The sequence below is a fragment of the Lucilia sericata genome, unplaced genomic scaffold (genome assembly GCF_015586225.1).
Source record: "Lucilia sericata isolate MDLA Ls3-8-SP2 unplaced genomic scaffold, ASM1558622v1 Contig000217F_arrow, whole genome shotgun sequence".
In the NCBI taxonomy this organism is placed as follows: Eukaryota; Metazoa; Arthropoda; class Insecta; order Diptera; family Calliphoridae; genus Lucilia; species Lucilia sericata.
This window is the reverse complement of record NW_023994245.1, coordinates 9,297-22,500: the sequence shown is the minus strand read 5'-3', so window position 1 is coordinate 22,500 and position 13,204 is coordinate 9,297. Positions and strand designations below refer to the sequence as shown.

The 13,204-nt window shown below is 32.2% G+C and overlaps 1 protein-coding gene across 1 annotated transcript in view; it reads right to left on the bottom strand.

Moving 5' to 3' along the window:
- Positions 1–12,860, bottom strand: part of LOC119602275 (homeotic protein empty spiracles) — a 58,562-nt gene extending 45,702 nt beyond the window's left edge. The window contains exon 1 of the mRNA XM_037953707.1: positions 12,735–12,860. The gene's annotated coding sequence lies outside the window, so the exon portion shown is untranslated. The remainder of the gene's footprint in view (positions 1–12,734) is intronic.
- Positions 12,861–13,204: the final 344 nt, after the last annotated feature.

The following is a 13,204-nucleotide window of genomic DNA, read 5'->3' as shown; positions in this document are numbered from 1 at the left end:
GAGTTTTGTTCATTTTGTTTTATATTTTATGGCCCATTGATTTACGACGCGAAAATTAAAGTGCATTTGCAAATGGAATACTTAATGTGAAGGAGTAAAGTTATGAACCGTATCGTACATGCTCCATACATACGGCTAAGTGGTGAATGTAAATGTTTTTTTTTTTTTTTTTTGTGTGTTTATGGCCCCAGCTAGAGGCAGAGGATTGGTGTGAGTGAGTGCTCATTTTAATCACACTCTGTTTAAAGTCATTTAAACATAAAGTTCAAATAATAAAAAAATATATACATATATCCAACTAACCAACCAAACATAAATAAATAAATTTAGTCTTGATGGCCAATATTACAATTTGTTTTATTTTTTTATGATTTCAAATTAAGTTTTTATAACACTCGGTATTTATAGTTTACAGTTTTTTAGCTTGAGGTGAATTTAAACTAAAAAAAAAAATTAAATCGAAAATACAAATAAATGTTGCACTGCAATGAAATTAAAATGAAATGAAATGTTTTTTTCTGTTTCTGTTGGTGCGTGAGTTTTGGAAGCAACATGAACTGGCGAGAGCAGTGGCAGCGTCAGTCGCATCAGCAGCATACATTGAAACTTTAACACGAAATTTGTAGTTTTCAATTAAAAAGATAACATTTTTGTGTAGAAAAACAAGAGCCCAACCTTCTTTTCATAATTAAAACCAAAAGAAAAAGAAGCCAAAATCTGTATGAAATGTTTTAAAAATTTTTAAATTTCAAATACTACAACACAGACAACAGGCTAAAGGATGGACGGACGGACAGAGAGACCACGGACATAAAGACAGACGGACAGACAGTTAAACATATAAATGCAAACAAACAACAATTATCACACACATTTATATAAAGTTTTTTTGGCCAACATAAAGTGGATGCACGAAAAAAGTTGAGCATATCCTTTTAATACACATGTACATATAATTTGGATCCAATCTTGCCATGTCCGTCTGTCTATGAAGCTACGAAGGTCCACACATAAGGAGCTATAAGGAGATCGTATTCCTAAGAAATGATCACTCCTTCTAAATTAGCAGAGTTCGATCCATAATTAACCCAAGCCTTCTAAAAATTATCCAATGTAAACAAAATTTTGATTCAAAAAGTTCGATTATGACTTAAATCTGGTTTTAACCCCTTCTCGATATTCGAAAAAATCTGCTCAATATCTAAACTTAAAGAAATGTCAGAAATACAATTGAACTTTCGGGGTGGGATAAGTTCTCTAGTAGGTCAGGGTTAGGTAGGTTAGAGTTATATTCTATTAGACTAGAGGTCAGGGTTCGATTCCCACCTGAGGTACAGTCCGGATGGTGACTGGATTTAATGTTACACACATAATCCTTTCAAACTAACTAGTTAGTTAGTTTGAAATACATCAAATCCGAAGAAATACACCTAGGCCTCTATCGGGCCTGTTGTGCGCTCCTTAACCAGTGCCTCAGGTGGGAATCGAACCCACCACCTCCGGTCTACCAGACAAGAACACGAACCACTAACCTACCGGAGGCCACTAACTAACTAAGTTCAAACTAATTAAGTTCTCTAATGTATCGGGTTTTTATACTTTATTTCAATATGATACTAAGTCTTGATTTATAACTATTAGAACTATTTAGGCCCTGCGAGGTCTTAGGATTAACATGGTCCAGTATTATATATATTCCAATCTATTTCAATGAGTTTCGTACTTTTAAAGAAAATTATTAAAAGTCAACTTGATGAATTATTTCTTAAAAAGTTCTGAATTAGGAAAAGTCCAGCAGCTACAGCAGAGGTCATGAAATGTTTACATAGGCTTTGAAATGTAAATATATTTCGAAAATTAATAGTAGAGCTTTTCTTTTATGGTATTTTTGATTATGAAAGAAACTTTTCCGTGAACATACTTTGTTTTTTTGTTGCACAAAACATACAATAAAAGAAGGAAACATAATAATAAACATCAACAAAAATGGTAAAACAAGAAGAAAGCAAAACATACAAACAATAATAAAAATCATAAGGCAGAGTAACAACATGGTCTTTTAAACATTAAACCATTAAAATTTCGCGCGGCATTAATCTTAAACTCCACTCTGTCTACGCTGGCTTATTTGTTATTTTATTATTATTTTTATTGTTGTTGCAGTTGTTGCAGTTCCTGATGTTATTGTACGCTCGTCCATCAGATGCATCTGTTTAAACTTCCATTCATATTATTTGAATAAATGTATGAGAATTTGTATTTCATTATGTTGCACGAATACGAGTGCAAAAATGCTACAGCTTTTTTCTTACTGCTGTTGTAGTTGTTGTTTGAAAGCACAAAGGTGAGAAGTTGCGATTGTGTCGCCTCAATTCTACTTATGCGTCTAATTAGAGCTGCCGCGCATGCGCAAATGTTTGCATTACTGTTGTTGCTTTAACTGAGGCGTACAACAAACATTTTCAGCGGAAATAACAAGACACATCTCAAGTTGTAGTGATGTTTATCATAAAGATGAAATATTTCACTCTTGCAACATCATCATTTCGGCCTAAAAAGGCCACAAAAAGCTGCATAAAAAAAGTCTAAAAACATAAGAAATACTCTGATAATTTTCAGTAGTACAAACAACTATACATACATTCTCACACACACACATTAACTGCAGCTCAAAATGTCATCAACTTTATTTATGTTTTATTTCTGTTTAGTATTTTAATTTATAAACAACAACTAAAAAGCAAAAAAAAGTAACAGTTTAAAACCAAAAAAAGAAAAGAAAAACATTCACAAAAATTATGTGAAATGTTGTTGTTGGCAAAAGCGTTAAATTTTTGAAACTTTGGCCGCTTAATGATGGTGATTTTTAATTGTTTGCTTAAGCCAAATGCATGTAAGTAATCGTGTTTAAAGTGAAATCTTTCTGTTTGCGATTTTCGTCTTTATCCCAAAAGTTGTGAAAAAAAAAAATAATAATAATAAACATTAAAAAAAATCCCAATTAAATGAATAATTTTTTGACATTAAATATTTCTTTGTAAAACTTTTTGGCACACAGTTAAAAGTAGGTTAAACTTTTTTTACTAATTTATGTATTTGTCATACAAAACTTATAATTACATATGAACATTTCTTAAAAAGCTAAAAACACAACTTTAATTTTTATAATCATTTCAAATGTATTTATTTAGGTTTAATAATATTATTGTCATTTACTAGGTATTACTTGCTTTTCAGTGCCGTGTATCATAGCTTAAAATAACCCCAGATTTAGCGATCAATGACATCTCTACCTGTTTGTCTCTAATATTTAGATGTAGTTAAAGAGATATGATGAGTCTTTTTTCATTTGAAAAAATATGAATAATTTTGGAATTTACTTTTTTTGTTGGTACTATTAAAGTGAACGTTTGAAATTTTTGTTCAAGTGTTTCATGTCTTAACTAGGGGGACTTTACATTTAGTTTTTTGATAATAAAAATTAAAAACTATTAAAAAACTGGTTTAATTGTTTTAATAACTAAAACTTAAACTTATGTGGTCCTCAACGTATGCTGAGTACTGATTCATAGCTGTTTATTGTTGAAATTATCTAGAAATAACTAATTATTTTCAATTAACATATTTTCTTTCTATTGTTGTCGTCTCCGAGAAACTCGTTCTATAGAAGCTTTACATATCGAATCAAAACTTCTTAAAGACGTTTTAGGAATAAAATCCTTATATGTTTATTTACCCTTAACCTTCGTTTTTACACCCTACACCACTATGCGTTTGTGCTGATGTTTGTAACGCATTCAAATATTGGTACTATACCCACCTTAAAGTATACCGATCGACTCAGAATCACTTTCTGAGTCGCAATTTTCAAGATAATTTGATGAAATTTTGAATACACGTTTGTATTGACCCAAGGACGAAATCTATTGAAAATGGTTAAAATCGGTCCACTATTTCACCTAGCCCGTATACAACGAAAAGGGCGTTTGAGCTCCTAATTATGTATAACACAAGCCTTGATGACCTTGCCGAATTTCGAAATGATCGGGCTTCATTTTGCCCTAGCCCCCATACATAGCCCTCTTCTGAAGTGGCTTGGATATCCGCAATTCATTTATTAGCACTGTATTGTAATTAAATTTAGCACAGACAAATATTATATAAATACAAATCTATCCAGCCCATTTTATCGGGATCGGTCCACATTTGCTCCTATCCATATAAAGCCTCTATTAGAAAATAAGTTTTTCGTCAATAAATTGCATAAATAAATCGGAATCAAGGTAATTATTCACGATAAATGCTTTATTATGAAAAATAAATCATAATTAATATTCATAACTGGTGTAGGGTATCATATGGTCGACCAGGCCCGACTATACTTTCTTGTTAAGTTATAATTCTGTTTGCAATTCAACAACAGTCACCATATAGTATATTCATATATTATGAATCGTTATAGAAGCGTTGTCGATTTAGCGATGTCCGTCTGTATGTTTTCTAAAGACACCAGATATTTTGGGGATTCTTTTATCAGACATGTTTTTGAAAAGTTTCTGGTAAATATGAATTTTGTACTCATACACAGAGGGAAAAAAAATATACACGCATGTTACCAAATTGCCACGAAATTTTTCAATAGCATCCGTTGTCAAGTGTATACATACATACGACAACACTATGTAATGTTGACAACGCAACGTTGTCAAGATTACAACAATTCGTTGTCGAAATCTAAATTTTATACACATCCGTTGTCTAAAAATTAACAAAAGTGGTTAGCTCACTATTGACAACGGGTTGTGAGCTTACCACGTTTGTTATTGAAAAATTTGGTGTCAATTTGGTACCAGGCGTGTATATTTTTTTCTACTATTTTTGCAGAGAATTGCGGATATTTTATGTAAAAGTTTAACAAAGAAATACATTTTTTCTTAGAAGACTCTTAAACGTTCTAGTCATGTCCCTCTATCTGTTAATAGAACGGACCTAAACGGGTTTGGCCAGAGGCTTTAAATTATCAATACCAATCCCATATTGATTATTGGACTTTCAGCTTTCAGAATTAAGTTCAAAAAGTCATAAATACATATGTTGATTAGACCATATTTGACCCTAGCCCCAATTCAAGTCTACTTCAGAAAATTACTTTAACATTAATAACTGTATGAATAATACACCAATAAAGTGATTCAATTGGACATTTCATGTAGATCGGTCCAGAATTGTCACTATCAAGATATATATAAAAATAAACCAATCCGTTTAGAATCAGTTTCAGACTTGGCCCGTTTCTTAACTTCCGAGAAGCAATAACATTACTTCTATTTGCAACCAAACAGATGGGCTGGTCACTGTTGATTCCGCAAGAGCACTTAGAGACATAATGTGTAGACTCGAAATACGAAAATAAACCAAAGACAAGTTCTTACCTACAGAGAACACATTGTTGTTAGTCTGGTATGATTATGGTGTCATCCGAAAAAGAACACTTCTCATTTATGCGACACATTCAAGAGAATATATTTGAAACATTAATGGAAATGGCAAGGTCCAGGGCAAGGCAAGGGATATCTGTTTTCTATTTCGGCAACAGCACCAAACTTATCCGAAATATAGATTTCACCATGCATTAGTCTTTTAACCAATTTAGGGTTAGGAAGGGATCTCTTTAATATCTAGTATAAAACAAAGTCCTTAACTTCGCCCTAGGGGCTACCGGTTTCCGGTTAGGAGTTCTGGTTCGATCCCAGATCAAATCATTTGAAAGATACATTTGACACCACCAGTTTATAGACCTGGCAGACTAGAGTTAATGGTAGTACCTCTTTATCCCGGGATTGCAATCACATCAAGGTGGAGGAAGTTCATCAATTTCAAAAAAAATTATAAGTAGCGGCTCATATTTGAAACTAGCCAACATATTAAGCCCATTTTATAAATTAAGTTTTTAAGACATATTTTCAGCCTGTGTCTGAATGCTAATCCTTGCAAATGGAAAGCAATCCTTCAACATTAACCGTTACCGCCTTAACTTCTGCTATAAGAAAATAATAAACGAAATCCTTAAATTATTATTCAATGAATTTATTCCTTTCCTTTTTTATTAAAATTTTTAATAATGTGTCATACAGTTACAAACGTTTATTTATCCGCACTTTCCATTCCGATAAGGAGTGTCTTTAATAAAAAAAAAAACAAAAAATGTTAACTTGAGTTTAAATCATAAATAAGGATTTAATTAAAAAAAAAAAAATTATATGAATTATGAATAAATGTTTCAATCATGCCACCAACACCACTACTACTGACTGCCACACTAACTGCCACCACTTATGTATGTATCTCCATCATCTTGACTTGATCATAACTCAAATTAAATTAAAAAAACAACAACTGCAGCAACAATGAATGAATAAACGAGTGCAGCACGTTGAATATAATTGAAATTTTTGGAGGTGCTGGCAGTTCAGTTATTGAGACGCTTTAACAGTATGAACGTGACAACATTGCATATTAATTTTTATTTAATACAAAACACCTAAAAAAATCAACGAAAATTAAATGAATTTGTTAAAAACAAACAAACAAATATTGTTGACAATTACAATTTGACAGGCCAGTCATAAGTATTAAATGTTATTTTTTTCAAAATACATACATAGACGTTAGAAGAAGGGGACATTCCTAATTATGATGTATACACTGAGAAACAAACTTTGTTTGATCTTGTAATATCTTATAAAATTCTGGCTATAACATCTAAAACTCAAAAAAAATCGGTTAAAAAGAAAAAAACAAGTATTTTGACCACTTTGCAGCGATTTAGTTTTAATAAACATACACGTTAGATGTATGTAACATAAGATCGGAAGAAAAACACCGATTACGATCCTGTTCAGCTCTCCTTACAATTGACCACTGTGCAGGGACTTAGTTTTAATAAACATACACGTAACATAAGATCGGAAGAAAAACACCGATTACGGGCCTGTTCAGCGCTTCTTACAATTTAGGTGATCTCAAAAAAAAATATCACAAAATTTTGCAAAAATTCCAATATCCTTTCTCTCAGTGTACAATAAACTTAAAAAATATATTTTTTGGTTAGATTTTGATTTATAACCCTGAATTTGTAGTAAATGTCTAACGAATGTCTATAAATTCTCAGTGTGATATGTTTGAGAATACATAGCTATAGACGAACAGAGCAGATCAAGCCCATGAACGACGAGCTAACGAGCAAACGCAAAAGTCATATAGACTTAATAAGTAGTAAAATGCAATAAATGTGCCCAATACTCCAACCCACCAAAACAGCCAACACTTTAACTAACTATTCCAATATTCGTTACGCATTCCGGAGAGTTTTTGGTTGTTTTTTGGTTTATTATTGTTATTTGTTTTTATTATTACTCGTCGTCGTTACTGCTGGTGTTATTAATACACTATTGTTGTTGTTATTTTGGATGGACGGATAAAAAACATTTTGTCGGGTGCTATAAGTAGTTGATGTGTTGTAATGGTGGTGAATGGACAATTCAAATTAAATGTTAATGTATACATTTAATAAATTGTTTGGAGCATTGTTATTGTAGTTAGTTATTGTTTTAATATGAAATGCCAGTGGCCACGGCCAGTCAATATACTGGTAGCTGTCATAGGAAAAATATTAAAAACCAAAACTGTCAAATCGTAATTGCTTTTTGTTGGCATTTGTGTGGAATTTTAATAATCTCTTTTTTCAACTTATTGTTGTATATTAGACTCCATTCCACATTCTCTATTTCTCGCTCAGGTTGTCAACCATTATAATAAATTGTTACTCCATAGCAGTGACAAGTGCTTTGGCACTGGGTTAGAAGTGCTTTACAGAGGTCGTGTTAGTGTTGGCAGTAAAGAAGATTATTATGATTGTTATGGTTGCAGCATACAACAAAACACATAAAATTTTATGGTTTGTAATATGATACATTTTATTTCAAGTTTAGGAAATAACAAAGGGAATGCTACTTAATGATTTGAAAAATAACTGAACACCAACCACCCCCAAAACTCCAACAACTTGTCAACCCCTGCATTTAAATTTGTAGCTGCTTATTTACTGCTTAATCCTTAAGGGAGCAATTTCACTGTTGTTTGCTTAAAGCCCTGATACATTTGTAACAGTTATGAAACACGATTTGTCAAAATGTGTTATTTATCATTATCACTGTGATTGCTTTGGCTCGATTGAGAAAACACCTTTTTCGAGAGGGGTTTATAACCATTTATACCTTTATTTATTCGATAACGTGAATTATTGCTGTATTAACTTAAGCAAATAAAACACAATTTACAATGAAATCCTACACAGGTTGTGATAGCATTATTTGAAGCATTTATTCGCACTGATGATAAATTCCCAGCAAAAACATGGATTGTAATTGACTATTGTAATGACTACTGCCTACCGTCTGCATTACTTAGAAGGGCTATAGTAATGACTTATAAATAATTTTAGATGTTTTCAAATTTAATTTTTCTGCAGAAACGGAAAAAAATTTAGTTTTGTGTGAAAACTACACATTAGTAGAATGGACGTATCTTCGTTACGTAACTCCCAGCAAATAAGGAGTTACGTAAGTAACTCGCGATAGTGGAAGATACTTGCCTCCAGCGTCATCATCGCGTTAAAATAATAACATAAAATGCTACTGTGTTAATAAATTTTTGCATTTTCACATCGTGTTTGGCAATTAAAGATTCTGCTGAGTTACTTAGGTATAAAATATATAAACTTTATTTACTTTAATGGAATATCTGGCTTCATATTGTGCAACCATGTGAATGGGACAAGGATAGTTCTCGAACTAAACTAGCACGGAACTAACAAGAACTGAACTAGAATTGAATTAGAACTGAACTCTAATTGAACTAGAACTGAACTAGAACTGAACTAGAACTGAACTACTGAACTGAACTAGAACTGAACTAGAACTGAACTAGAACTGAACTAGAACTGAACTAGAACTGAACTAGAACTGAACTAGAACTGAACTAGAACTGAACTAGAACTGAACTAGAACTGACTAGAACTGAACTAGAACTGAACTAGAACTGAACTAGAACTGAACTAGAACTGAACTAGAACTGAACTAGAACTGAACTAGAACTGAACTAGAACTGAACTAGAACTGAACTAGAACTGAACTAGAACTGAACTAGAACTGAACTAGAACTGAACTAGAACTGAACTAGAACTGAACTAGAACTGAACTAGAACTGAACTAGAACTGAACTAGAACTGAACTAGAACTGAACTAGAACTGAACTAGAACTGAACTAGAACTGAACTAGAACTGAACTAGAACTGAACTAGAACTGAACTAGAACTGAACTAGAACTGAACTAGAACTGAACTAGAACTGAACTAGAACTGAACTAGAACTGAACTAGAACTGAATAACTGAACTAGAACTGAACTAGAACTGAACTAGAACTGAACTAGAACTGAACTAGAACTGAACTAGAACTGAACTAGAACTGAACTAGAACTGAACGAACTGAACTAGAACTGAACTAGAACTGAACTAGAACTGAACTAGAACTGAACTAGAACTGAACTAGAACTGAACTAGAACTGAACTAGAACTGAACTAGAACTGAACTAGAACTGAACTAGAACTGAACTAGAACTGAACTAGAACTGAACTAGAACTGAACTAGAACTGAACTAGAACTGAACTAGAACTGAACTAGAACTGAACTAGAACTGAACTAGAACTGAACTAGAACTGAACTAGAACTGAACTAGAACTGAACTAGAACTGAACTAGAACTGAACTAGAACTGAACTAGAACTGAACTAGAACTGAACTAGAACTGAACTAGAACTGAACTAGAACTGAACTAGAACTGAACTAGAACTGAACTAGAACTGAACTAGAACTGAACTAGAACTGAACTAGAACTGAACTAGAACTGAACTAGAACTGAACTAGAACTGAACTAGAACTGAACTAGAACTGAACTAGAACTGAACTAGAACTGAACTAGAACTGAACTAGAACTGAACTAGAACTGAACTAGAACTGAACTAGAACTGAACTAGAACTGAACTAGAACTGAACTAGAACTGAACTAGAACTGAACTAGAACTGAACTAGAACTGAACTAACTGAACTAGAACTGAACTAGAACTGAACTAGAACTGAACTAGAACTGAACTAGAACTGAACTAGAACTGAACTAGAACTGAACTAGAACTGAACTAGAACTGAACTAGAACTGAACTAGAACTGAACTGAACTAGAACTGAACTGAACTAGAACTGAACTAGTTTAAGACATATCTAGAGAGATATCTATTCTTATTCATTCCTGTCCTTCGTGTTTTCCACTCTTCATAAAACATGAGCTTTCGGAGGCCCATTTTTGATGCCTCTGTTTATGGGTTAATATAAATATCCAACCACTACATTTAACAACCAATCAAGTTTTAGCAATAAAGCCCAAATCAATTTCATTTAATGTAAACACACTAAATAAACACATACAATTATTGTAAAATACTTGTAACAATGTTCATACTTACACATACCAAACATCCTGTCAGCCATACCAAACTGAAACCAGTCAGTTTGCCAGCCATCCAGGCAGTATAGTACAAGAAAAAAGTATGAACAAATCTTCAATTAACCTTTTGTATTACAACAACAAAAAACGTAATAACAACTACAAATAAAATGAATCGAAAATGAAAACGAAAACGATTGTCATGACACAAAGCAACTTGTAATTTGATACTTAATTGACACATTGCTCGTAAATTTGCCAATGAGTTGTTGTTGCTGTTGCTGTTGGGTGGAAGGAACACGAAGGATGAAGCACATAAGAAATAACAAGAATCTGACAAGAAGGACAGCATGAAATACTTACTTACATCCTCATTCAAGTATGTAATGATCATGAGACGTGTTAAACTTTTTTTTAAGGCTAAGTTTATAACAGAAACGAAATACCAATTATCCCAAAATAAAAAAATATAATATAAATAAAATGAAAATAAAATAATGTTAATAAAACAAGAGGAAAATTAAATGAAATAAAGAAGTAAATAACACTTCTCCATATAAATGGTTTTGGCTGTCTGGATTTAATGATTGAATATTGGATTTAAGTATGAAACAATAATTGGAACATCTTAGCAAAACAGAATAACTTTCTGTCCTATATCAGTTCACGTCGTAGAAAACCTATCATTCTCCTTTAATTTATAAGTCCGTTTTAAGATAAGGCTGCATTCCCTTTTATATGAAGTGTTTAAACATGAACCGGTTCCAATACTAAATAATTGAACTAGAACTAAATTAGAATAGAACTAGTGTTAGTAAAGTTGTATGAGAAGTCAGTGGAAAGTACAAAAGCACAGAATGCTCTATTCCTAGTTTAAAACTCGATTTTTTCTAAGTTTTTGTTTTTAAATCATAAATTTGAAAAACCAATTATCAAAAACATAAATTAGTTCCTTTCTGTGTGAACTACAACTCTACTTTCAAACTTTCTACAGAATAAAACCGTCAGAAAACCACCAATAAACATTATAAATGCGACATTAAATGAAATTTATTTTTAAACTAATTTTCATTATTGATAACATTAATTATGAAATGCCACGTTAAGAAAATATGAACCAAAATAAAACAAGCAGAACGAAAAATTAAGTTTTACACTTTCCCACACTATTTTAGAGGTAATATTTTTTTTAAAAATGAAAACTAACAAAATTTTATAATTAGTAGTGGCAAAACAAATCAAATTTGTAGAAACATTTTTATCTACAAAACAATTGAATGAATGTGTTGCTGCAACCAAAACACGGTAACCGCAATGGAGTAGAAACAAAAACAGACACTCAACACTCCAACCAAACCATCCATCACGGAGTCCACAAGCAAGACCCAGTAAAGTGCTGTTGTTTGTTTACAGCAGCGAGCACAACAGTATATTCGTTTACGCACGCTCTTTAAATGGGAAAATAAGCGGAGGGGGCGATGGTTGGGATTTATGATACAAAACATTGAATTTGTTACGCCTGACTCGAAATGATCAAATAAATATAATTTAAACAAACAAGAGAGACAGACGGACAGACGTAGTGAGTCGTTTGTAGTAAAATACTTTTACACAATGGGGCTGCAATTCATTGTCAGATTGATTTGTTTAATTGGCTACGAAAAGGTAAAATATGATGGTTTTTTCTTTGGCATAAATATTATTTTGGTGCTTATTTAAGAGCTCCGTTATGTCCAGTTTTCTATTATTTTTTTATACTTGCACCATGACTCTATTGTTCCATTATGTATGTAAATTGGCATCAGAGTGGTGTTTGATTGTTTCATTACTTTTTATTACCAGTGATTTGTACAATTGTTTGTTGGTTAAACAAATTTCTTAACATAAATACCAAATAATGGTGTGTGTGTGTGTGTAGCTTTCAATCTCTATAATGCCGGTGATTAATAGGATTGTTGAAAAAAATAGTTATTAAATGCTGCACAGTAATAATTTAGAGGAGCAATATAAAAAATAAAATGAAATATCAGATCATTTGCTATATTTATAAACGGTGGGAATTTCTTTTTTTGAAAAGAAAACGCATCAAAATTATGGTTTTAATAAATCAGGTCATATTGAAAATTTTAACAAATTTCACTTTTTAAACAAACTGTTTTAACAAGTTTTTACACATACCTCTTAATACCCGATCAACAAAACAGAACAATTTCTGAATAAAACACATAAATAGGCGCCACTTCTAATCCCCCTTAAACTCTCAGCCATTTGAGTATCGAGAGTACAGTATAATAGACATCTAACAATCTACAACACATGTCTAAACAACACCCACTTAATTTGTTGGTGCTGGTGCATCCCCACTACATCATCATCACCATCTTCAACGGAGACGTGCAACAAAGTTTGTAGGGAATAAGTATGAGCGAGAAAATCTGAAATGAAATGTTTACATAAAACAAATTACTCAACAAAATGTTATACGCGCACATTTATCTTCATTTCAGAATTTAGTGGCTTTTGTCTGTGATTTTGCTTTAGGTCAGTAAGTGACAAGGAGTGAAATCATTTTAAGCGAAACTGAAGTGAATTAGAACTGAACTAGAACTGAAACGGAACTAAACTAGAGACTGAACTAGAACTGAACT